Source organism: Schistocerca americana, chromosome 10 (assembly GCF_021461395.2).
Source record: "Schistocerca americana isolate TAMUIC-IGC-003095 chromosome 10, iqSchAmer2.1, whole genome shotgun sequence".
Taxonomy (NCBI): Eukaryota; Metazoa; Arthropoda; class Insecta; order Orthoptera; family Acrididae; genus Schistocerca; species Schistocerca americana.
The window spans coordinates 24,761,266-24,785,590 of record NC_060128.1 but is presented as its reverse complement, the minus strand read 5'-3'; positions in this window follow the sequence as shown (position 1 = coordinate 24,785,590).

Here is a 24,325-nt window from a genome sequence, read left to right as displayed (position 1 = left end):
TTCAGTACAAGAAGACTGGCTCTTCTTACTGACTATGCTTTGAACCATTGCTGTGACACTAGTTATAGATTCTGATGCTTCACTTCAGGTTTACTGTATCCCTTAGACCTTTTTATTGACGATGAAACACAGAAATTGCATCGGAATTAAATACAAAAGGCACAATGCCGACTTAAGTACAAGAAGACTGGCTCTTCTTACTGACTATGCTTTGAACCATTCCTGTGACACTAGTTATAGATTCCGAGGCTTCACTTCAGGTTCACTGTATCCCTTGGACCTTCTTATTGACGATGAAATACAGAAATTGCTTCGGAATTAAATAGAAAATGCACAATGCCGACTTAAGTACAAGAAGACTGACTCTAACTACTGTCTATGTTTTGAACCATTCCTGTGACACTAGTTATAAATTCCGAAGCTTCACTTCAGGTTTACTGTATCCCTCTGCCCATCCTATTGACGATGAAACACAGAATTTCATCGGAATTAAATACAAAAGGCACAATGCATACTTACGTACAAGAAGACTGACTCTGCTTACTGTCTATGTTTTGAAACATTTCTGTGATACTAGTTATAGATTTCGATGCTTCACTTCAGATATTTCTGTATCCCTTGGACCTTCTTATTGACGATGAAACACAGAAATTGCATCGGAATTAAATACAAAAGGCACAATGCCGACTTAAGAACAAGAAGACTGACTCTTCTTACTGACTATGTTTTTAACCATTCCTGTGACACTAGTTATAGCTTCCGGTGCTTCACTTCAGGTTTACTGTATCCCACTGACCTTCCTTTTGCTATGAAACACAGAAATTGCATCGGAATTAAATACAAAAGGCACAATGCCGTATTAAGTACAAGAAGACTGACTCTTCTTACTGTCTATGTTTTGAACCATTCATGTGACACGAGTTATAGATTCCGATGCTTCACTCCTGGTTTACTGTATCCCTTGGACCTTCTTATTGACGATGAAACACAGAAATTGCATCGGAATTAAATACAAAAGGCATAATGCCGAATTAAGTACAAGAAGACTGACTCTTCTTACTGACTATGTTTCGAATCATTCATGTGACACTAGTTATAAATTCCGGTGCTTCACTTCAGGTTTACTGTATCCCTTGGACCTTCGTATTGACGAAGAAACACAGAAATTGCATCGGAATTAAATACAAAAGGCACAATGCCGTCTTAACTACAAGAAGACTGGCTCTTCTTACTGACTATGTTTTGAACCATTCCTGTGACACTAGTTATAGATTCTGATGCTTCACTTCAGGTTTACTGTATCCCTTATACCTTCTTATTGACGATGAAACACAGAAATTGCATCAGAATTAAATACAAAAGGCACAATGGCGACTTAAGTACAAGAAGACTGACTCATCTTACTGACTATGCTTTGAACCACTCCTGTGACACTAGTTATAGATTCCGAGGCTTCACTTCAGGTTCACTGTATCCTTTGGACCTTCTTATTGACGATGAAACACAGAAATTGCTTCGGAATTAAATAGAAAATGCACAATGCCGACTTAAGTACAAGAAGACTGACTCTTCCTACAGTCTATGTTTTGAACCATCCCTGTCACACTAGTTATAGATTCCGATGCTTCACTCCAGGTTTACTGTATCCCTTGGACCTTCTTATTGACAATGAAACACAGAAATTGCATCGGAATTAAATACAAAAGGCATAATGCCGAATTAAGTACAAGAAGACTGACTCTGCTTACTGTCTCTGTTTTGAAACATTTCTGTGATACTAGTTATAGATTTCGATGCTTCACTTCAGATATTTCTGTATCCCTTGGACCTTCCAATTGACGATGAGACACAGAAATCGCATCGTAATTAAATAGCAAAAGCACAATGCCGACTTAAGTACAAGACGACTGACTCTTCCAACTCTCTATGTTTTGAACCATTCCTGTGACACTATTTATAGATTCCGATGCTTCACTTCAGTTTTGCTGTATCCATCTGACCTTCTTATTGACGATGAAACACAGAAATTGCATCGCAATTAAATAGAAAAGGCACAATACCGACTTAAGTACAAGAAGACTGACTCTTCTTACTGACTATGTTTGAATCATTCATGTGACACTAGTTATAGATTCCGATGCTTCAATTCAGGTTTACTGTATCCCTCTGCCCTTCTTATTGACGATGAAACACAGAAATTGCATCGGTATTAAATACAAATCGCACAATGCCGACTTAAGTACAAGAAGACTCACTCTTCTTCTGTCTATGTTTTGAACCATTCCTGTGACAGTAGTTACAGATTTCGATGCATCACTTCAGGTTTACTGTATCCCTTGAACCTTCATATTGACGATGAATCACTGAAACTGCATCGGAATTAAATACAAAAGGCACAATGCCGACTTAAGAACAATAAGACTGACTCTTCTTACTGACTATGTTTGAACCATTCCTGTGACACTAGTTATAGATTCCGATGCTTCACTTCAGGTTTACTGTATCCCACTGACCTTCTTTTTGACGATGTAACACAGAAATTGCATCGGAATTAAATACAAAAGGCACAATGCCGTCTTAATTACAAGAAGACTGACTCTTCTTACTGACTATGTTTTGAACCATTCCTGTGACACTAGTTATAGATTCCGATGCTTCAGTTCAAGTTAAATGTATCCCTCTGACCTTCTTATTGACGATGAAACACAGAGATTGCATCGAAATTAAATACAAAAGGCACAATGGCGACTTAAGTACAAGAAGACTGGCTCATCTTACTGTCTATGTTTTGAACCATTCATGTGACACGAGTTATAGATTCCGATGCTTCACTCCAGGTTTACTGTATCCCGTGGACCTTCTTATTGACGATGATTCACAGAAATTGCATCGGAATGAAATACATAAGGCACAGTGGCGACTTAAGTACAAGAAGACTGACTCTTCTTACTGACTATGTTTTGAACCATTCATGTGACACTAGTTATAAATTCCGGTGCTTCACTTCAGGTTTACTGTTTCCCTTGGACCTTCGTATTGACGATGAAACACAGAAATTGTATCGGAATTAAATACAAAAGGCACAATGGCGACTTAAGTACAAGAAGACCGAGTCTTCTTACTGACTATGTTTTGAACCACTCCTGTGACACTAGTTACAGATTCCGATGCTTCACTCCAGGTTTACTGAATCCCTAGGACGTTGTTATTGACGATGAAACACAGAAAGTGCTTTGGAATTAAATACAAAAGGCACAATGCCGACTTAAGTACAAGAAGACTGGCTCTTCTTACTGACTATGCTTTCAACCATTCCTGTGACACTAGTTATAGATTCCGAGGCTTCACTTCAGGTTCACTGTATCCCTTGGACCTTCTTATTGACGATGAAACACAGAAATTGCTTCGGAATTAAATAGAAAATGCACAATGCCGACTTAAGTACAAGAAGACTGACTCTTCCTACTGTCTATGTTTTGAACCATTCCTGTGACACTAGTTATAAATTCCGAAGCTTCACTTCAGGTTTACTGTATCCCTCTGCCCTTCTTATTGACGATGAAACACAGAATTTCATCGGAATTAAATACAAAAGGCACAATGCATACTTAAGTACAAGAAGACTGACTCTGCTTACTGTCTATGTTTTGAAACATTTCTGTGATACTAGTTATAGATTTCGATGCTTCACTTCAGATATTTCTGTATCCCTTGGACCTTCTTATTGACGATGAAACACAGAAATTGCATCGGAATTAAATACAAAAGGCACAATGCCGAATTAAGTACAAGAAGACTGTCTCTTCCTACTCTCTATTTTTGAACCATTTCTGTGACACTAGTTTTTTATTCCGATGCTTCACTTGAGGTTTACTGTATCCCTCGGACCTTCTTATGGACGATGAAGCACAGAAATTGCATCGGCATGAAATACAAAAGGCACAATGCCGACTTAAGTACAGGAAGACTTACTCTTCCATCTCTCTATGATTTGAACCATTCCTGTGACACTAGTTACAGATTCCGATGCTTCACTTCAGTTTTGCTGTATCCATCTGACCTTCTTATTGACGATGAAACACAGAAATTGCATCGCAATTAAATAGAAAAGGCACAATACCGACTTAAGTACAAGAAGACCGACTCTTCCTACTGTTTATGTTTTGAACCATTCCTGTGACACTAGTTATAGATTCCGATGCTTCACTTCAGGTTTACTGTATCCCTTGGACCTTCTAATTGACGATGAAACACAGAAATTGAATCGGAATTAAATACAAAGGGCACAATGCCGACTTAAGTACAAGAAGACTGACTCTTCTTACCGACTATGTTTTGAACCATTCCTGTGACACTAGTTATAGACTCTGATGCTTCACTTCAGGTTTACTGTATCCCTAGGACCTTCTTATTGAAGATGAAACACAGAAATTGCAACGGAATCAAATACAAAAGGCACAAAGCCGACTTAAGAACAAAAAGACTGACTCTTCTTACTGACAATGTTTTGAACCATTCCTGTGACACTAGTTATAGCTTCCGGTGCTTCACTTCAGGTTTACTGTATCCCACTGACCTTCTTATTGACGATTAAACACAGAAATTGCATCGGAATTAAATACAAAACGCACAATGCCGACTTAAGTACAAGAAGACTGACTCTTCTTACTGACTATGTTTTGAACCATTCCTGTGACACTAGTTATAGATTCCGATGCTTCAGTTCAAGTTTACTGTATCCCTCTGACCTTTCGTTTTGCTATGAAACACAGAAATTGCATCAGAATTAAATACAAAAGGCACAATGCCGGATTAAGTACAAGAAGACTGACTCTTCTTACTGTCTATGTTTTGAACCATTCATGTGACACGAGTTATAGATTGCGATGCTTCACTCCTGGTTTACTGTATCCCGTGGACCTTCTTATTGACGATGAAACACAGAAATTGCATCGGAATTAAATACAAAAGGCACAATGGCGACTTAAGTACAAGAAGACTGACTCTTCTTACTGACTAAGTTTTGAACCACTCCTATAACACTAGTTACAGATTCCGATGCTTCACTTCTGGTTTACTGAATCCCTTGGACGTTCATATTGACGATGAAACACAGAAATTGTATCGGAATTAAATACAAAAGGCACAATGCTGAGCTAAGTACAAGAAGACTGGCTCTTCTTACTGACTATGCTTTGAACCATTCCTGTGACACTAGTTATAGATTCCGAGGCTTCACTTCAGGTTCACTGTATCCTTTGGACCTTCTTATTGACGATGAAACACAGAAATTGCTTCGGAATTAAATAGAAAATGCACAATGCCGACTTAAGTACAAGAAGAGTGACTCTTCCTACTGTCTATGTTTTGAACCATTCCTGTGACACTAGTTATAAATTCCGATGCTTCACTTCAGGTTTACTGTATCCCTCCGCCCATCTTATTGACGATGAAACACAGAAATTGCATCGGAATTAAATACAAGAGGCACAATGCATACTTAAGTACAAGAAGACTGACTCTGCTTACTGTCTATGTTTTGTACCATTTCTGTGATACTAGTTATAGATTTCGATGCTTCACTTCAGGTTTTCTGTATCCCTTGGACCTTCTTATTGACGATGAAACACAGAAATTGCATCGGAATTAAATAGAAAAAGCACAATGCCGACATAAGTACAAAAAGACTGACTCTTCCTACTCTCTATGTTTTGAACCATTCCTGTGACACTAGTTTTTTATTCCGATGCTTCACTTGAGGTTTACTGTATCCCTCGGACCTTCATATGGACGATGAAACACAGAAATTGCATCGGAATGAAATACAAAAGGCACAATGCCGACTTAAGTACAAGAAGACTAACTCTTCCATCTCTCTATGTTTTGAACCATTCCTGTGACACTAGTTATAGATTCCGATGCTTCACTTCAGTTTTACTGTATCCATCTGACCTTCTTATTGACGATGAAACACAGAAATTGCATCGGAATTAAATAGAAAAAGCACAACAACGATTTAAGTACAAGAAGACTGACTCTTCCTACTGTTTATGTTTAGAAACATTCCTGTGACACTAGTTTTTTATTCCGATGCTTCACTTGAGGTTAACTGTATCCCTCGGACCTTCATATGGACGATGAAACACAGAAATTGCATCGGAATGAAATACAAAAGGCACAATGCCGACTTAAGTACAAGAAGACTTACTCTTCCATCTCTCTATGATTTGAACCATTCCTGTGACACTAGTTATAGATTCCGATGCTTCACTTCAGGTTTACTGTATCCCTTGGACCTTCTTATTGACGATGAAACACAGAAATTGCATCGGAATTAAATACGAAAGGCACAATGCCGAATTAAGTACAAGAAGACTGACTCTTCTTACTGTCTATGTTTTGAACTAATCATATGACACTAGTTATAGATTCCGATGCTTCACTTCAGGTTTACTGTATCCCTTGGACCTTCTTATTGACGATGAAACACAGAAATTGCATCGGAATTAAATAGAAAAAGCACAATGCCGACTTAAGTACAAGAAGACTGACTCTTCCTACTCTCTATGTTTTGAACCATTTCTGTGACAATAGTTTTTTATTCCGATGCTTCACTAATGGTTTACTGTATACCTCGGACCTTCTTAAGGACGATGAAGCACAGAAATTGCATCGGCATCAAATACAAAAGGCACAATGCCGACTTAAGTACAAGAAGACCTACCCCTCCATCTCTCTATGTTTTGAACCATTCCTGTGTCACTATTTATAGATTCCGATGCTTCACTTCAGTTTTGCTGTATCCATCTGACCTTCTTATTGACGATGAAACACAGAAATTGCATCGCAATTAAATAGAAAAGGCACAATACCGACTTAAGTACAAGAAGACTGACTCTTCCTACTGTTTATGTTTTGAACCATTCCTGTGATACTAGTTATAGATTCCGATGCTTCACTTCAGCTTTACTGTATCCCTTGGACCTTCTTATTGACGATGAAACACAGAAATTGCATCGGAATTAAATACAAAAGGCACAATGCCGACTTAAGTACAAGAAGACAGACTCTTCTTACCGACTATGATTTGAACCATTCCGGTGACACTAGTTATAGACTCTGATGCTTCACTTCAGGTTTACTGTATCCCTAGGTCCTTCTTATTGAAGATGAAACACAGAAATTGCATCGGAATTAAATACAAATGGCACAATGCAGACTTAAGTACAAGAATTCTGACTCTTCTTACTGTCTATGTTTTGAACCATCCCTGTGACACTATTTATAGATTCCGTTGCTTCACTCCAGGTTTACTGTATCTCTTGGACCTTCTTACTGACGATGAAACACAGAAATTGCATAGGAATTAAACACAAAAGGCACAATGCCGACTTTAGTACAAGATGACTGACTCTTCTTACTGACTATGTTTTGAACCATCCCTGTGACACTAGTTATAGACTCTGATGCTTCACATCAGATTTACTGTATTCCTCTGACGTTCATATTGGCGATGAAACACAGAAATTGCGTCGGAATTTAATACAAAAGGCACAATGCCGACTTAAGTACAAGAATACTGACTCTTCTTACTGACTATGTTTTGAACCATTCCTGTGACACTAGTTATAGATTCCGATGCTTCACTTGAGATTAACTGTATCCCTCTGACCTTCTTATTGACGATGAAACACAGAAATTGCATCGGATTTAAATACAAAAGGCACAATGCCGAAATAAGTACAAGAAGACTGACTCTTCTTACTGTCTATGTTTTGAACTATTCATATGACACTAGTTATAGATTCCGATGCTTCATTTCAGGTTTACTGTATCCCTTGGACCTTCCAATTGACGATGAGACACAGAAATCGCATTGGAATTAAATAGAAAAAACACAATGCCGACTTAAGTACAAGAAGACTGACTCTTCCTACTCTCTATGTTTTGAACCATTCCTGTGACACTAGTTTTTTATTCCGATGCTTCACTTGGGGTTTACTGTATCCCTCGGACCTTCTTATGGACGATGAAGCACAGAAATTGCATCGGCATGAAATACAAAAGGCACTATGCCGACTTGAGTACAAGAAGACCTACCCCTCCATCTCTCTATGTTTTGAACCATTCCTGTGACACTATTTATAGATTCCGATGCTTCACTTCAGTTTTGCTGTATCCATCTGACCTTCTTATTGACGATGAAACACAGAAATTGCATCGCAATTAAATAGAAAAGGCACAATACCGACTTAAGTACAAGAAGACTGACTCTTCCTACTGTTTATGTTTTGAACCATTCCTGTGACACTAGTTATAGATTCCGATGCTTCACTTCAGGTTTACTGTATCCCTAGGTCCTTCTTATTGAAGATGAAACACAGAAATTGCATCGGAATTAAATACAAATGGCACAATGCAGACTTAAGTACAAGAATTCTGACTCTTCTTACCGACTATGTTTTGAACCATTCCGGTGACACTAGTTATAGACTCTGATGCTTCACTTCAGGTTTACTGTATCCCTAGGACCTTCTTATTGAAGATGAAAAACAGAAATTGCATCGGAATTAAATACAAAAGGCACAATGCAGACTTAAGTACAAGAAGACTGACTCTTCTTACTGTCTATGTTTTGAACCATTCCTTTGACACTAGTAATAGATTCCGATGCTTCACTCTAGGTTTACTGTATCTCTTGGACCTTCTTATTAAGATGAAACACAGAAATTACATCGGAGATAAATACAAAAGGCACAATGCCGACTTAAGTACAAGAAGACTGACTCTTCTTACTGACTATGTTTTGAACCATTCCTGTGTCACTAGTTTTAGCTTCCGATGCTTCACTTCAGCTTTACTGTATCCCACTGACCTTCTTATTGACGATGAAACACAGAAATTGCATCGGAATTAAATACAAATGGCACATTGCAGACTTAAGTACAAGAAGACTGACTCTTCCTACTGACTATGTTTTGAACCATTCCTGTGACACTAGTTATAGATTCCGATGCTTCAGTTCAAGTTTACTGTATCCCTCTGACCTTCTTTTTGCTATGAAACACAGAAATTGCATCGGAATTAAATACAAAAGGCACAATGCCGGATTAAGTACAAGAAGACTGATTCTTCTTACTGTCTATGTTTTGAACCATTCATGTGACACGAGTTATAGATTCCGATGCTTCACTCCTGGTTTACTGTATCCCGTGGACCTTCTTATTGACGATGAAACACAGAAATTGCATCGGAATTAAATACAAAAGGCACAATGGCGACTTAAGTACAAGAAGACTGACTCTTCTTACTGACTATGTTTTGAATCATTCATGTGACACTAGTTATAAATTCCGGTGCTTCACTTCAGGTATACTGTATCCCTTGGACCTTCGTATTGACGATGAAACACAGAAATTGCATCGGAATTAAATACAAAAGGCACAATGCCGTCTTAACTACAAGAAGACTGGCTCTTCTTACTGACTATGTTTTGAACCATTCCTGTGACACTAGTTATAGATTTTGATGCTTCACTTCAGGTTTACTGTATCCCTTATACCTTCTTATTGACGATGAAACACAGAAATTGCATCGGAATTAAATACAAAAGGCACAATGGCGACTTAAGTACAAGAAGACTGACTCTTCTTACTGACTATGTTTCGAACCACTCCTGTAATAATAGTTACAGATTCCGATGCTTCACTTCTGGTTTACTGAATCCCTTGGACGTTCTTATTGACGATGAAACACAGAAATTGCATCGGAATTAAATACAAAAGGCACAATGCCGACCTAAGTACAAGAAGACTGGCTCTTCTTACTGACTATGATTTGAACCATTCCTGTGACAGTAGTTATAGATTCCGAGGCATCACTTCAGGTTCACTGTATTCATTGGACCTTCTTATTGACGATGAAACACAGAAATTGCATTGGAATTAAATACAAAATGCACAATGCCGGATTAAGTACAAGAAGACTGATTCTTCTTACTGTCTATGTTTTGAACCATTCATGTGACACGAGTTATAGATTCCGATGCTTCACTCCTGGTTTACTGAATCCCTAGGACGTTGTTATTGACGATGAAATACAGAAAGTGCTTTGGAATTAAATACAAAAGGCACAATGCCGACTTAAGTACAAGAAGACTGACTCTTCCTACTGTCTATGTTTTGAACCATTCCTGTGACACTAGTTATAAATTCCGAAGCTTCACTTCAGGTTTACTGTATCCCTCTGCCCTTCTTATTGACGATGAAACACAGAATTGCATCGGAATTAAATACAAAAGGCACAATGCATACTTAAGTACAAGAAGACTGACTCTGCTTACTGTCTATGTTTTGAAACATTTCTGTGATACTAGTTATAGATTTCGATGCTTCACTTCAGATATTTCTGTATCCCTTGGACCTTCTTATTGACGATGAAACACAGAAATTGCATCGGAATTAAATACAAAAAGCACAATGCCGACTTAAGTACAAGAAGACTACTCTTCTTACAGTCTATGTTTTGAACCATCCCTGTGACATTAGTTATTGATTCCGATGCTTCACTCCAGGTTTACTGTATCCCTTGGACCTTCTTATTGACGATGAAACACAGAAATTACATCGGAATTAAATACAAAATTCACAATGCCGACTTAAGTACAAGAAGACTGACTCTTCTTACTGACTATGTTTTGAATCATTCATGTGACACTTGTTATAAATTCCGGTGCTTCACTTCAGGTATACTGTATCCGTTGGACCTTCGTATTGACGATGAAACACAGAAATTGCATCGGAATTAAATACAAAAGGCACAATGCCGTCTTAACTACAAGAAGACTGGCTCTTCTTACTGACTATGTTTTGAACCATTCCTGTGACACTAGTTATAGATTTTGATGCTTCACTTCAGGTTTACTGTATCCCTTATACCTTCGTATTGACGATGAAACACAGAAATTGCATCGGAATTAAATACAAAAGGCACAATGGCGACTTAAGTACAAGAAGACCGAGTCTTCTTACTGACTATGTTTTGAACCACTCCTGTGACACTAGTTACAGATTCCGATGCTTCACTCCAGGTTTACTGAATCCCTAGGACGTTGTTATTGACGATGAAACACAGAAAGTGCTTTGGAATTAAATACAAAAGGCACATTGCCGACTTAAGTACAAGAAGACTGGCTCTTCTTACTGACTATGCTTTCAACCATTCCTGTGACACTAGTTATAGATTCCGAGGCTTCACTTCAGGTTCACTGTATCCCTTGGACCTTCTTATTGACGATGAAACACAGAAATTGCTTCGGAATTAAATAGAAAATGCACAATGCCGACTTAAGCACAAGAAGACTGACTCTTCCTACTGTCTATGTTTTGAACCATTCCTGTGACACTAGTTATAAATTCCGAAGCTTCACTTCAGGTTTACTGTATCCCTCTGCCCTTCTTGTTGACGATGAAACACAGAATTGCATCGGAATTAAATACAAAAGGCACAATGCATACTTAAGTACAAGAAGACTGACTCTGCTTACTGTCTATGTTTTGAAACATTTCTGTGATACTAGTTATAGATTTCGATGCTTCACTTCAGATATTTCTGTATCCCTTGGACCTTCTTATTGACGATGAAACACAGAAATTGCATCGGAATTAAATACAAAAAGCACAATGCCGACTTAAGTACAAGAAGACTACTCTTCTTACAGTCTATGTTTTGAACCATCCCTGTGACACTAGTTATTGATTCCGATGCTTCACTCCAGGTTTACTGTATCCCTTGGACCTTCTTATTGACGATGAAACACAGAAATTACATCGGATTTAAATACAAAATTCACAATGCCGACTTATGTACAAGAAGACTGACTCTACTTACTGACTATGCTTTGAACCATTCCTGTGACACTAGGTATAGTTTCCGATGCTTCACTTGAGTTTTACTGTATCCCTCTGACCTTCTTATTGACGATGAAACACAGAAATTGCAACGGAATTAAATACAAAAGGCACAATGCCGAATTAAGTACAAGAAGACTGTCTCTTCCTACTCTCTATTTTTGAACCATTTCTGTGACACTAGTTTTTTATTCCGATGCTTCACTTGAGGTTTACTGTATCCCTCGGACCTTCTTATGGACGATGAAGCACAGAAATTGCATCGGCATGAAATACAAAAGGCACAATGCCGACTTAAGTACAGGAAGACTTACTCTTCCTTCTCTCTATGATTTGAACCATTCCTGTGACACTAGTTATAGATTCCGATGCTTCACTTCAGTTTTGCTGTATCCATCTGACCTTCTTATTGACGATGAAACACAGAAATTGCATCGCAATTAAATAGAAAAGGCACAATACCGACTTAAGTACAAGAAGACCGACTCTTCCTACTGTTTATGTTTTGAACCATTCCTGTGACACTAGTTATAGATTCCGATGCTTCACTTCAGGTTTACTGTATCCCTTGGACCTTCTAATTGACGATGAAACACAGAAATTGCATCGGAATTAAATACAAAGGGCACAATACCGACTTAAGTACAAGAAGACTGACTCTTCTTACCGACTATGTTTTGAACCATTCCTGTGACACTAGTTATAGACTCTGATGCTTCACTTCAGGTTTACTGTATCCCTAGGACCTTCTTATTGAAGATGAAACACAGAAATTGCATCGGAATCAAATACAAAAGGCACAAAGCCGACTTAAGAACAAGAAGACTGACTCTTCTTACTGACAATGTTTTGAACCATTCCTGTGACACTAGTTATAGCTTCCGGTGCTTCACTTCAGGTTTACTGTATCCCACTGACCTTCTTATTGACGATTAAACACAGAAATTGCATCGGAATTAAATACAAAACGCACAATGCCGACTTAAGTACAAGAAGACTGACTCTTCTTACTGACTATGTTTTGAACCATTCATGTGACACGAGTTATAGATTCCGATGCTTCACTCCTGGTTTACTGTATCCCGTGGACCTTCTTATTGACGATGAAACACAGAAATTGCAACGGAATTAAATACAAAAGGCACAATGGCGACTTAAGTACAAGAAGACTGACTCTTCTTACTGACTAAGTTTTGAACCACTCCTGTAACACTAGTTACAGATTCCGATGCTTCACTTCTGGTTTACTGAATCCCTTGGACGTTCATATTGACAATGAAACACAGAAATTGTATCGGAATTAAATACAAAAGGCACAATGCTGAGTTAAGTACAAGAAGACTGGCTCTTCTTACTGACTATGCTTTGAACCATTCCTGTGACACTAGTTATAGATTCCGAGGCTTCACTTCAGGTTCACTGTATCCTTTGGACCTTCTTATTGACGATGAAACACAGAAATTGCTTCGGAATTAAATAGAAAATGCCCAATGCCGACTTAAGTACAAGAAGACTGACTCTTCCTACTGTCTATGTTTTTAACCATTCCTGTGACACTAGTTATAAATTCCGATGCTTCACTTCAGGTTTACTGTATCCCTCTGCCCATCTTATTGACGATGAAACACAGAAATTGCATCGGAATTAAATACAAGAGGCACAATGCATACTTAAGTACAAGAAGACTGACTCTGCTTACTGTCTATGTTTTGTACCATTTCTGTGATACTAGTTATAGATTTCGATGCGTCACTTCAGGTTTTCTGTATCCCTTGGACCTTCTTATTGACGATGAAGCACAGAAATTGCATCGGCATGAAATACAAAAGGCACAATGCCGACTTAAGTACAGGAAGACTTACTCTTCCATCTCTCTATGATTTGAACCATTCCTGTGACACTAGTTATAGATTCCGATGCTTCACTTCAGTTTTGCTGTATCCATCTGACCTTCTTATTGACGATGAAACACAGAAATTGCATCGGAATTAAATAGAAAAAGCACAACACCGATTTAAGTACAAGAAGACTGACTCTTCCTACTGTTTATGTTTAGAAACGTTCCTGTGACACTAGTATTTTATTCCGATGCTTCACTTGAGGTTAACTGTATCCCTCGGACCTTCATATGGACGATGAAACACAGAAATTGCATCGGAATGAAATACAAAAAGCACAATGCCGGCTTAAGTACAAGAAGACTGACTGTTCTTACCGACTATGCTTTGAACCATTCCTGTGACACTAGTTATAGACTCTGAGGCGTCACTTCAGGTTTACTGTATCCTAGGACCTTCTTATTGAAGATGAAACACAGAAATTGCATCGGAATTAAATACAAAAGGCACAATGCCGACTTAAGTACAAGAATACTGACTCTTCCTACTGTCTATGTTTTGAACCATCCCTGTGACACTAGTTATAGTTTCCGATGCTTCACTCTAGGTTTACTGTATCTCTTGGACCTTCTTATTGACGATGAAACACAGAAATTGCATCGGAATTAAATACAAAACGCACAATGCCGACTTAAGTACAAGAATACTGACTCTTCTTACTGACTATGTTTTGAACCATTCCTGTGACACTAGTTATAGATTCCCGATGCTTCACTTGAGATTTACTGTATCCCTCTGACCTTCTTATTGACGATGAAACACAGAAATTGCATCGGAATTAAATACGAAAGGCACAATGCCGAATTAAGTACAAGAAGACTGACTCTTCTTACTGTCTATGTTTTGAACTAATCATATGACACTAGTTATAGATTCCGATGCTTCATTTCAGGTTTACTGTATCCCTTGGACCTTCCAATTGACGATGAGACACAGAAATCGCATCGGAATTATATAGAAAAAGCACAATGCCGACTTAAGTACAAGAAGACTGACTCTTCCTACTCTCTATGTTTTGAGCCATTTCTGTGACAATAGTTTTTTATTCCGATGCTTCACTTGAGGTTTACTGTATACCTCGGACCTTCTTAAGGACGATGAAGCACAGAAATTGCATCGGCATCCAATACAAAAGGCACAATGCCGACTTAAGTACAAGAAGACCTACACCTCCATCTCTCTATGTTTTGAACCATTCCTGTGACACTATTTATAGATTCCGATGCTTCACTTCAGTTTTGCTGTATCCATCTGACCTTCTTATTGACGATGAAACACAGAAATTGCATCGCAATTAAATAGAAAAGGCACAATACCGACTTAAGTACAAGAAGACTGACTCTTCCTACTGTTTATGTTTTGAACCATTCCTGTGACACTAGTTATAGATTCCGATGCTTCACTTCAGGTTTACTGTATCCCTTGGACCTTCTTATTGACGATGAAACACAGAAATTGCATCGGAATTAAATACAAAAGGCACAATGCCGACTTAAGTACAAGAAGACAGACTCTTCTTACCGACTATGATTTGAACCATTCCGGTGACACTAGTTATAGACTCTGATGCTTCACTTCAGGTTTACTGTATCCCTAGGTCCTTCTTATTGAAGATGAAACACAGAAATTGCATCGGAATTAAATACAAATGGCACAATGCAGACTTAAGTACAAGAATTCTGACTCTTCTTACTGTCTATGTTTTGAACCATCCCTGTGACACTAGTTATAGATTCCGATGCTTCACTCCAGGTTTACTGTATCTCTTGGACCTTCTTACTGACGATGAAACACAGAAATTGCATAGGAATTAAACACAAAAGGCACAATACCGACTTAAGTACAAGAAGACTGACTCTTCCTACTGTTTATGTTTTGAACCATTCCTGTGACACTAGTTATAGATTCCGATGCTTCACTTCAGGTTTACTGTATCCTTTGGACCTTCTTATTGACGATGAAACACAGAAATTGCATCGGAATTAAATACAAAAGGCACAATGCCGACTTAAGTACAAGAAGACAGACTCTTCTTACCTACTATGTTTTGAACCATTCCTTTGACACTAGTAATAGATTCCGATGCTTCACTCTAGGTTTACTGTATCTCTTGGACCTTCTTATTAAGATGAAACACAGAAATTACATCGGAATTAAATACAAAAGGCACAATGCCGACTTAAGTACAAGAAGACTGACTCTTCTTACTGACTATGTTTTGAACCATTCCTGTGTCACTAGTTATAGCTTCCGATGCTTCACTTCAGCTTTACTGTATCCCACTGACCTTCTTATTGACGATGAAACACAGAAATTGCATCGGAATTAAATACAAATGGCACATTGCAGACTTAAGTACAAGAAGACTGACTCTTCCTACTGACTATGTTTTGAACCATTCCTGTGACACTAGTTATAGATTCCGATGCTTCAGTTCAAGTTTACTGTATCCCTCTGACCTTCTTTTTGCTATGAAACACAGAAATTGCATCGGAATTAAATACAAAAGGCACAATGCCGGATTAAGTACAAGAAGACTGATTCTTCTTACTGTCTATGTTTTGAACCATTCATGTGACACGAGTTATAGATTCCGATGCTTCACTCCTGGTTTACTGTATCCCGTGGACCTTGTTATTGACGATGAAACACAGAAATTGCATCGGAATTAAATACAAAAGGCACAATGGCGACTTAAGTACAAGAAGACTGACTCTTCTTACTGACTATGTTTTGAATCATTCATGTGACACTAGTTATAAATTCCGGTGCTTTACTTCAGGTATACTGTATCCCTTGGACCTTCGTATTGACGATGAAACACAGAAATTGCATCGGAATTAAATACAAAAGGCACAATGCCGTCTTAACTACAAGAAGACTGGCTCTTCTTACTGACTATGTTTTGAACCATTCCTGTGACACTAGTTATAGATTTTGATGCTTCACTTCAGGTTTACTGTATCCCTTATACCTTCTTATTGACGATGAAACACAGAAATTGCATCGGAATTAAATACAAAAGGCACAATGGCGACTTAAGTACAAGAAGACTGACTCTTCTTACTGACTATGTTTCGAACCACTCCTGTAATAATAGTTACAGATTCCGATGCTTCACTTCTGGTTTACTGAATCCGTTGGACGTTCTTATTGACGATGAAACACAGAAATTGCATCGGAATTAAATACAAAAGGCACAATGCCGACCTAAGTACAAGAAGACTGGCTCTTCTTACTGACTATGATTTGAACCATTCCTGTGACAGTAGTTATAGATTCCGAGGCATCACTTCAGGTTCACTGTATTCATTGGACCTTCTTATTGACGATGAAACACAGAAATTGCATTGGAATTAAATACAAGAGGCACAATGCATACTTAAGTACAAGAAGACTGACTCTGCTTACTGTCTATGTTTTGAACCATTTCTGTGATACTAGTTATAGATTTCGATGCTTCACTTCAGGTTTTCTGTATCCCTTGGACCTTCTTATTGACGATGAAACACAGAAATTGCATCGGAATTAAATACAAAAGGCACAATGGCGACTTAAGTACAAGAAGACTGACTCTTCTTACTGACTATGTTTCGAACCACTCCTGTAATAATAGTTACAGATTCCGATGCTTCACTTCTGGTTTACTGAATCCCTTGGACGTTCTTATTGACGATGAAACACAGAAATTGCATCGGAATTAAATACAAAAGGCATAATGCCGAATCAGGTACAAGTAGACTGACTCTTCTTACTGTCTATGTTTTGAACTATTTATATTACACTAGTTATAGATTCCGATGCTTCATTTCAGGTTTACTGTATCCCTTGGACCTTCCTATTGACGGTGAGACACAGAAATCGCATCGGAATTATTAGAAAAAGCACAATGCCGACTTAAGTACAAGAAGACTTACTCTTCCATCTCTCTATGTTTTGAACCATTCCTGTGACACTAGTTTTTTATTCCGATGCTTCACTTGAGGTTTACTGTATCCCTCGGACCTTCATATGGACGATGAAACACAGAAATTGGAGCGGAATGAAATACAAAAGGCACAATGCCGACTTAAGTACAAGAAGACTTACTCTTCCATCTCTCTATGTTTTGAACCATTCCTGTGACACTATTTATAGATTCCGATGCTTCACTTCAGTTTTGCTGTATCCATCTGACCTTCTTATTGACGATGAAACACAGAAATTGCATCGCAATTAAATAGAAAAGGCACAATACCGACTTAAGTACAAGAAGACTGACTCTTCCTACTGTTTATGTTTTGAACCATTCCTGTGACACTAGTTATAGATTCCGATGCTTCACTTCAGGTTTACTGTATCCCTTGGACCTTCTTATTCACGATGAAACACAGAAATTGCATCGGAATTAAATACAAAAGGCACAATGCCGACTTAAGTACAAGAAGACAGACTCTTCTTACCGACTATGATTTGAACCATTCCGGTGACACTAGTTATAGACTCTGATGCTTCACTTCAGGTTTACTGTATCCCTAGGTCCTTCTTATTGAAGATGAAACACAGAAATTGCATCGGAATTAAATACAAATGGCACAATGCAGACTTAAGTACAAGAATTCTGACTCTTCTTACTGTCTATGTTTTGAACCATCCCTGTGACACTAGTTATAGATTCCGATGCTTCACTCCAGGTTTACTGTATCTCTTGGACCTTCTTACTGACGATGAAACACAGAAATTGCATAGGAATTAAACACAAAAGGCACAATACCGACTTAAGTACAAGAAGACTGACTCTTCCTACTGTTTATGTTTTGAACCATTCCTGTGACACTAGTTATAGATTCCGATGCTTCACTTCAGGTTTACTGTATCCTTTGGACCTTCTTATTGACGATGAAACACAGAAATTGCATCGGAATTAAATACAAAAGGCACAATGCCGACTTAAGTACAAGAAGACAGACTCTTCTTACCTACTATGTTTTGAACCATTCCTTTGACACTAGTAATAGATTCCGATGCTTCACTCTAGGTTTACTGTATCTCTTGGACCTTCTTATTAAGATGAAACACAGAAATTACATCGGAATTAAATACAAAAGGCACAATGCCGACTTAAGTACAAGAAGACTGACTCTTCTTACTGACTATGTTTTGAACCATTCCTGTGTCACTAGTTATAGCTTCCGATGCTTCACTTCAGCTTTACTGTATCCCACTGACCTTCTTATTGACGATGAAACACAGAAATTGCATCGGAATTAAATACAAATGGCACATTGCAGACTTAAGTACAAGAAGACTGACTCTTCCTACTGACTATGTTTTGAACCATTCCTGTGACACTAGTTATAGATTCCGATGCTTCAGTTCAAGTTTACTGTATCCCTCTGACCTTCTTTTTGCTATGAAACACAGAAATTGCATCGGAATTAAATACAAAAGGCACAATGCCGGATTAAGTACAAGAAGACTGATTCTTCTTACTGTCTATGTTTTGAACCATTCATGTGACACGAGTTATAGATTCCGATGCTTCACTCCTGGTTTACTGTATCCCGTGGACCTTGTTATTGACGATGAAACACAGAAATTGCATCGGAATTAAATACAAAAGGCACAATGGCGACTTAAGTACAAGAAGACTGACTCTTCTTACTGACTATGTTTTGAATCATTCATGTGACACTAGTTATAAATTCCGGTGCTTTACTTCAGGTATACTGTATCCCTTGGACCTTCGTATTGACGATGAAACACAGAAATTGCATCGGAATTAAATACAAAAGGCACAATGCCGTCTTAACTACAAGAAGACTGGCTCTTCTTACTGACTATGTTTTGAACCATTCCTGTGACACTAGTTATAGATTTTGATGCTTCACTTCAGGTTTACTTTATCCCTTATACCTTCTTATTGACGATGAAACACAGAAATTGCATCGGAATTAAATACAAAAGGCACAATGGCGACTTAAGTACAAGAAGACTGACTCTTCTTACTGACTGTGTTTCGAACCACTCCTGTAATAATAGTTACAGATTCCGATGCTTCACTTCTGGTTTACTGAATCCGTTGGACGTTCTTATTGACGATGAAACACAGAAATTGCATCGGAATTAAATACAAAAGGCACAATGCCGACCTAAGTACAAGAAGACTGGCTCTTCTTACTGACTATGATTTGAACCATTCCTGTGACAGTAGTTATAGATTCCGAGGCATCACTTCAGGTTCACTGTATTCATTGGACCTTCTTATTGACGATGAAACACAGAAATTGCATTGGAATTAAATACAAGAGGCACAATGCATACTTAAGTACAAGAAGACTGACTCTGCTTACTGTCTATGTTTTGAACCATTTCTGTGATACTAGTTATAGATTTCGATGCTTCACTTCAGGTTTTCTGTATCCCTTGGACCTTCTTATTGACGATGAAACACAGAAATTGCATCGGAATTAAATACAAAAGGCACAATGGCGACTTAAGTACAAGAAGACTGACTCTTCTTACTGACTATGTTTCGAACCACTCCTGTAATAATAGTTACAGATTCCGATGCTTCACTTCTGGTTTACTGAATCCCTTGGACGTTCTTATTGACGATGAAACACAGAAATTGCATCGGAATTAAATACAAAAGGCATAATGCCGAATTAGGTACAAGTAGACTGACTCTTCTTACTGTCTATGTTTTGAACTATTTATATTACACTAGTTATAGATTCCGATGCTTCATTTCAGGTTTACTGTATCCCTTGGACCTTCCTATTGACGGTGAGACACAGAAATCGCATCGGAATTATTAGAAAAAGCACAATGCCGACTTAAGTACAAGAAGACTTACTCTTCCATCTCTCTATGTTTTGAACCATTCCTGTGACACTAGTTTTTTATTCCGATGCTTCACTTGAGGTTTACTGTATCCCTCGGACCTTCATATGGACGATGAAACACAGAAATTGGAGCGGAATGAAATACAAAAGGCACAATGCCGACTTAAGTACAAGAAGACTTACTCTTCCATCTCTCTATGTTTTGAACCATTCCTGTGACACTATTTATAGATTCCGATGCTTCACTTCAGTTTTGCTGTATCCATCTGACCTTCTTATTGACGATGAAACACAGAAATTGCATCGCAATTAAATAGAAAAGGCACAATACCGACTTAAGTACAAGAAGACTGACTCTTCCTACTGTTTATGTTTTGAACCATTCCTGTGACACTAGTTATAGATTCCGATGCTTCACTTCAGGTTTACTGTATCCCTTGGACCTTCTTATTCACGATGAAACACAGAAATTGCATCGGAATTAAATACAAAAGGCACAATGCCGACTTAAGTACAAGAAGACAGACTCTTCTTACCGACTATGATTTGAACCATTCCGGTGACACTAGTTATAGACTCTGATGCTTCACTTCAGGTTTACTGTATCCCTAGGTCCTTCTTATTGAAGATGAAACACAGAAATTGCATCGGAATTAAATACAAATGGCACAATGCAGACTTAAGTACAAGAATTCTGACTCTTCTTACTGTCTATGTTTTGAACCATCCCTGTGACACTAGTTATAGATTCCGATGCTTCACTCCAGGTTTACTGTATCTCTTGGACCTTCTTACTGACGATGAAACACAGAAATTGCATAGGAATTAAACACAAAAGGCACAATACCGACTTAAGTACAAGAAGACTGACTCTTCCTACTGTTTATGTTTTGAACCATTCCTGTGACACTAGTTATAGATTCCGATGGTTCACTTCAGGTTTACTGTATCCTTTGGACCTTCTTATTGACGATGAAACACAGAAATTGCATCGGAATTAAATACAAAAGGCACAATGCCGACTTAAGTACAAGAAGACAGACTCTTCTTACCGACTAGGTTTTGAACCATTCCTTTGACACTAGTAATAGATTCCGATGCTTCACTCTAGGTTTACTGTATCTCTTGGACCTTCTTATTAAGATGAAACACAGAAATTACATCGGAATTAAATACAAAAGGCACAATGCCGACTTAAGTACAAGAAGACTGACTCTTCCTACTGACTATGTTTTGAACCATTCCTGTGACACTAGTTATAGATTCCGATGCTTCAGTTCAAGTTTACTGTATCCCTCTGACCTTCTTTTTGCTATGAAACACAGAAATTGCATCGGAATTAAATACAAAAGGCACAATGCCGGATTAAGTACAAGAAGACTGATTCTTCTTACTGTCTATGTTTTGAACCATTCATGTGACACGAGTTATAGATTCCGATGCTTCACTCCTGGTTTACTGTAACCCGTGGACCTTGTTATTGACGATGAAACACAGAAATTGCATCGGAATTAAATACAAAAGGCACAATGGCGACTTAAGTACAAGAAGACTGACTCTTCTTACTGACTATGTTTTGAATCATTCATGTGACACTAGTTATAAATTCCGGTGCTTTACTTCAGGTATACTGTATCCCTTGGACCTTCGTATTGACGATGAAACACAGAAATTGCATCGGAATTAAATACAAAAGGCACAATGCCGTCTTAACTACAAGAAGACTGGCTCTTCTTACTGACTATGTTTTGAACCATTCCTGTGACACTAGTTATAGATTTTGATGCTTCACTTCAGGTTTACTGTATCCCTTATACCTTCTTATTGACGATGAAACACAGAAATTGCATCGGAATTAAATACAAAAGGCACAATGGCGACTTAAGTACAAGAAGACTGACTCTTCTTACTGACTATGTTTCGAACCACTCCTGTAATAATAGTTACAGATTCCGATGCTTCACTTCTGGTTTACTGAATCCGTTGGACGTTCTTATTGACGATGAAACACAGAAATTGCATCGGAATTAAATACAAAAGGCACAATGCCGACCTAAGTACAAGAAGACTGGCTCTTCTTACTGACTATGATTTGAACCATTCCTGTGACAGTAGTTATAGATTCCGAGGCATCACTTCAGGTTCACTGTATTCATTGGACCTTCTTATTGACGATGAAACACAGAAATTGCATTGGAATTAAATACAAGAGGCACAATGCATACTTAAGTACAAGAAGACTGACTCTGCTTACTGTCTATGTTTTGAACCATTTCTGTGATACTAGTTATAGATTTCGATGCTTCACTTCAGGTTTTCTGTATCCCTTGGACCTTCTTATTGACGATGAAACACAGAAATTGCATCGGAATTAAATACAAAAGGCACAATGGCGACTTAAGTACAAGAAGACTGACTCTTCTTACTGACTATGTTTCGAACCACTCCTGTAATAATAGTTACAGATTCCGATGCTTCACTTCTGGTTTACTGAATCCCTTGGACGTTCTTATTGACGATGAAACACAGAAATTGCATCGGAATTAAATACAAAAGGCATAATGCCGAATTAGGTACAAGTAGACTGACTCTTCTTACTGTCTATGTTTTGAACTATTTATATTACACTAGTTATAGATTCCGATGCTTCATTTCAGGTTTACTGTATCCCTTGGACCTTCCTATTGACGGTGAGACACAGAAATCGCATCGGAATTATTAGAAAAAGCACAATGCCGACTTAAGTACAAGAAGACTTACTCTTCCATCTCTCTATGTTTTGAACCATTCCTGTGACACTAGTTTTTTATTCCGATGCTTCACTTGAGGTTTACTGTATCCCTCGGACCTTCATATGGACGATGAAACACAGAAATTGGAGCGGAATGAAATACAAAAGGCACAATGCCGACTTAAGTACAAGAAGACTTACTCTTCCATCTCTCTATGTTTTGAACCATTCCTGTGACACTATTTATAGATTCCGATGCTTCACTTCAGTTTTGCTGTATCCATCTGACCTTCTTATTGACGATGAAACACAGAAATTGCATCGCAATTAAATAGAAAAGGCACAATACCGACTTAAGTACAAGAAGACTGACTCTTCCTACTGTTTATGTTTTGAACCATTCCTGTGACACTAGTTATAGATTCCGATGCTTCACTTCAGGTTTACTGTATCCCTTGGACCTTCTTATTGACGATGAAACACAGAAATTGCATCGGAATTAAATACAAAAGGCACAATGCCGACTTAAGTACAAGAAGACAGACTCTTCTTACCGACTATGATTTGAACCATTCCGGTGACACTAGTTATAGACTCTGATGCTTCACTTCAGGTTTACTGTATCCCTAGGTCCTTCTTATTGAAGATGAAACACAGAAATTGCATCGGAATTAAATACAAATGGCACAATGCAGACTTAAGTACAAGAATTCTGACTCTTCTTACTGTCTATGTTTTGAACCATCCCTGTGACACTAGTTATAGATTCCGATGCTTCACTCCAGGTTTACTGTATCTCTTGGACCTTCTTACTGACGATGAAACACAGAAATTGCATAGGAATTAAACACAAAAGGCACAATACCGACTTAAGTACAAGAAGACTGACTCTTCCTACTGTTTATGTTTTGAACCATTCCTGTGACACTAGTTATAGATTCCGATGCTTCACTTCAGGTT